Below are 4984 nucleotides of genomic sequence, written 5' to 3' on the forward strand. Positions count from 1 at the left end.
TGAAGGTTATGGGCATGCGGTACCATCGCCCGGTAAGTAGGCATAACCTTGTGTGCTCGTTGTTGTTGTTGTACCCGGGTTGTCCCTGTGTGGGACCGTTTATTGTTTTTGCCATGACAGTGGCCATTGTGTCTTTGGTAGACAAGGGGCCACCCAGGACTAGCCCAGTAGGGAGTGAGTCAGAGTGGCCAGGAGAGTGCTATGGAAGTAGATCGGTTTTGTCAGAATGCCGTTGGTCGACCCGAATGGGAGTGCGAGGCCATGGGTTCCGTGGTGTGGGTACAGTGTGCTACGTCTGCAGAGTGTATTTAAATCTATCGATAGCTGCGTCCTCGGTCATGGGCATGGGTTCGTACTAGGTCACACCGTTCGATCAACACTCACATGACGGAATGACTTATAGGTGATTTATATGTGGATATTTTGAGCCATACAGATTGGAAGGATGTTGATGATGACGTTTGAGACCAAGTGTTGGTCGTGGTAGTGATTGCCGGAATGATCACCGTTTGGTTTGGATCACGAGGTGATCAAGATGGTATATTGCTTGGCCGGTTAGCCAAGAGTGGTATGGTTATGGAGATCTGAGATGGTGATTTATCAGTATTGTATTAGTTTCATACCATGCTTAGTAGTTGCTTCATAATGATAGTTGTTAATTTAATTAACCTGTTAAATGCTATGTTATTGTCTTGCCTTGATGTTTATGGTTGTTGTGCACTTGCAAGTACATTCAATGTACTGACATGGCATATCATGCCAGATTGCAGGTGATGCCATGATTGCTTGATTGCTTGTCGATGGTTGCCGTGCGTGCGAGCTAGATCATGTCCTAGCCAGAGTCCCTGCGGAGTGGAGTTCACTACCTTCGTCGTTGTTTCGCTGCTAGAAGTATTCCGCTGCTACGAGTTGTTCTGCTTCTAGCATAGAGCAAGTGTAGTATTGCAGGCATAGTGTCTCCGTGCTGATGTGCTTCTTTGTAACATCAGACCCTTGTATTATTATCCTCGTAATAAGAACTGATTTGTTCTATGTCAAGCAGTGCCATATTCCAGAGACTTCTCCTCGATCTCTGGGCTGGAATACGGGGCATTCCGGTTTCTCTGAGCCGGGGTGCCACAGGCTTGGTATCAGAGAAGGTCTGGCTGTAGGACGCCCTAGTCAACACGAGCGGTAGAAATCGGTAGTATAGAGTCTGGCTTGTTTATTGCATTTGGTTGCTGCATTTGTTTGTGCATAACATGCATATAGCCTTATTTGCTCCTGACGGTTTATCTGGTGAGTGTAGGTGGCATCGGTTCAGATCCACTACAGCTTAGCCTTTACATTTCTCCAGTTTTCTTTTCTTGCTTGTTCTTTGGTGTTTGGTGTCATTTCTGTCCCAGCAGAGTGATGCCAAGTGACCCTAACACGGTTTGCAGAAGTGGTGGTCAGGTATCTTGCCGGTATCCTCCTTTCTGCCCTGCCTATCGTTTCGATGATGAACATGCTTCTATCCCGAATCGCTCTTTTATTTTGTCGTGTTGGCAACCCTTAATGATCTGAGTTATCAAGAAAGGGCAATGTCGGCAGCCTTAGTTTTCCCCGCTATCCTATTTCTTGGACGAGTACGGATATTTTCCGTTCGCTTGATAATAATGTGGTCGCGACATTCCTGTCCTGCTACATGGTTACAAAGTACGTCCTCGCCTCCGAGCTAGTCCAGGATGCTACCTGGCTAAGCTAGCCCTTGGTCTAGCGCTGTTTACACCAATTCTTCCACACCTTTATTCGTCCTCGTGCACATCGTCACAGCATGCTAGATCATAGAACCGGAGATCCCGCGAGATTTGTGTGCTTAAGTAGGCATGCATATGGTGTGACTAGCAGTAATATGTGACATTGGTTGTGTGTGAATTGATTGTTGTTGTGTGCTTTTGTTTACTTGAGTTTTCTTTTGCTTCTTTCTTTTTGGGCCCCGGTGTTACATTATTTTTCCCCTATAAAGAGTTGCACATCAACCGATACCGGACCCGAAGAATCAACAAGGAGTTTAAATATTTGGAAACTCAGCTAAATAGAATGGAATTCTCAGCCAACTGCAGTGAAATGGGGAATATGTGATTTTGAGGATGATAATCAATTTTGCATTAGTGTGCACTCCTCACCACAGTACTGATAACTCAAGTCTACATCAGTACAAAGTACTCACAACAGTAATAGTCAAGTCAGCAGCAAGACAAGTCAGGTACAAAATCAATGGTACATTTTCAGGTATGGAGCATATACAAAATTTTGGCTCAGCAATGCATGATGTTTGAAATATATGATCATCCGAAATAAAGTCAGCATGTGATATGCTCAAGGAAGACAGTCAAACAAATTTTTGCATCCAAATAATCAGCCACATAATATTATGGACGTGTGTGTAGATTGCAGTCTGCATATTAGTATGCAGCTTTGGATGTAAGAAACTTAGTCTTCTTCCACACATTATCGGAAGAAATTTATGATGCAAGGCTCCTCAATTTTCCTCAGCATAATATGTGAACAATGTCCGGTCCAAGATACCCGGTCTTTCTCAACAAGATACCTCGGTAAAAGCTTCTGACAAGATGAAAATGAAATTTTCTCAACAAGCAAACCCGAGGAGAAGCTTCTCAAGTATGGAACTCAGGCTTCTCCAGCACAATAATCAGACCAAGCTTCGTGTATAAGCTATAGAGCCTTCTTCGACACAATACCCAAACAAAATATTTGAGCAGAAGCTAACGAGTCTTCCTCAGCAAGCTTTTCAGATGCTTCTCTCGTAAGCCACTCAGTCCGCGCCAGTATCACAATATTGCACCATCCTCAGAGTGATCAAGTGTTCGATTGCATATGATTCTTACACATATGGTGAGCATGCATCCCCAATCATATCAGTCATTCATACGAGGTACGGCAAGGATCCAACAGATATACCTAAGGAAGGTACGGATCCAACAACCTCATCAATCGTGCAAAGGAAGATAAGCAGAGATACATCTCATGAATTACAAGGATCGACAAGATCTGGGGATGACATCACAGAATCTACAGTGTTGACAATGGTCATCAAGGTCATTATTACAGCACCAGATAAGGTGATATCAGGAAACCATGTCACCTTCTTGTATGATTGGCCTCAGCAATGAGCTCCGTACAGCTACAAACCCCAAGTATATGTCATATGTGTGCGGACTCAGGTGAGAAAACAGGCATAAAGGAATAATGCCAACAATATTGCACTAATCACGTCCCTGGTCATACGAAGAATCAAGGACATGTGTGGCCAAGTTATTCCATTAAGGTATCCTCACAAAGAAAATCATGACCGTTAAAAGGTGAGACCAACAACAAAGGTATGATGATTTTGCACGACCATCAGGGTTCGGATACCCCAAGTCAGTTGGAGGCCATAATTCCATATGGATCCGCAAAGGCATTCCCTCAGAGGCCTACTCTGTTTTACAAAGATTTCATATCCCGCTAACCCGCTTGGAATAGTTAGGATGGAAAATCCAAATAGGTATACCGACACAATGAGAAAGTCAAGAGCCGAACAATCAGCTCATACCTAGTATACTCACCGACGGAATCAAGTACACGGTCAGTCTGTCAGGAAAAAGCAATTGTCGGTCAGCCCCCTGTCGGGCAAAGTCTCAAGATGTAAATATTTGAGGTATGACATAGCTATAACTCCATACACTGTTATATTGCTCCTGACAAAAGGCAGTCAGATCCTTGGTACATATCTCACGCTCGAGCCAAAGGAAATAAATCAAGATAAATCAGTGCCACCTATGAGCAGTCAGATCCCGTCGGATGATGTCCATGATTAATCCTTAGCATTTATTGAAACCAGAAGGCTTGCATTTATTTGAAGCAACCCCATGACAGAAGTAAAACGGTTTTCATGACCAAAGGAAATTTATGCTCAGATCCATTGGATATCACGACAGGTATGGAGAATCAACATCAGTACAAATAAATTGGTATATGAGCAGAGACCTGTCATGATTTGGGGAAAGGTGAAGCAAACCACCCCGAGCAAAGATAATCAAATCATCTAAAATTCTCGGGGGAACAATAAATAAAGGAAAAAGGATACCCGAGTTGGAAACGGTGTCCTCAAGACATACTTGTTCCCTGAGCAACTAAATCTCGATGATGAGATATCTTTAAGGGGGTAAGAGTTGTAACAGCCTGGATTTTGGCCCTTTTCTTTTTCTTTTGATTTAATTGGTTTTTGCTCTGTTTTTCTTTTTTGAGTGGTTCTGTGGCCTTGTCACCTGGGAAATCATCTTCATTTCCTGCCGGCAAGGCATGTAACCCATTGTACAAAGCCAGGCGCAGACCATGAGTATAAATTAATGAAGCACTTGCACCATAAGTTTTAGCATGCATGCTAGGTTGAGTCTCTCTCTGTGTTAGGGTTGATAGTGCTTGGCGGCGACTAGCCCTTAGCATAGAGGTCGAGTGTGCATCTCTCTGTTCCTTCCTGTCCTTTTGGTTTCGCATGGTGCATGGACATTTCTGCTGAGCTATTTTGGAAGAAAGAGAACAGGCCGATGCCCCGACCCCGACAAGCCACAGTTGAGTTGCCGGGGGCTATAGGTCTAAGGATCAGATCATGGCAAGCCAATGTTGCCAGGGGTTGAGACATCAGATAAGTTTTTTTCCCCACTCTGTGCCTCCATATGGAACTTGAACGTACGAGACTTCGCTTGCTGTCATACCATCTTGCTCCCTCTGTCCCGTGTCCGAAAACCCTACTTTGGGTCGGAACTTGGTTGTAGTGCGATGGGAAGGGGACGAGCGAAGGGCCTAAGCCTACTCGGCCCCTACCTCCGCCAAGGGCATGAGTGTAGCCGAGCTATAGAGCAGGAAGACAGCAAGGCCTATTGCCGGGGTACAGTGTTTATCTTAAGATAACGAGGACTCGTTCCTTGGTGTGGCCCTCGCCCATGCACCCTTCTCCTCA

This window comes from Triticum urartu, chromosome 2 (genome assembly GCF_003073215.2).
Source record: "Triticum urartu cultivar G1812 chromosome 2, Tu2.1, whole genome shotgun sequence".
In the NCBI taxonomy this organism is placed as follows: Eukaryota; Viridiplantae; Streptophyta; class Magnoliopsida; order Poales; family Poaceae; genus Triticum; species Triticum urartu.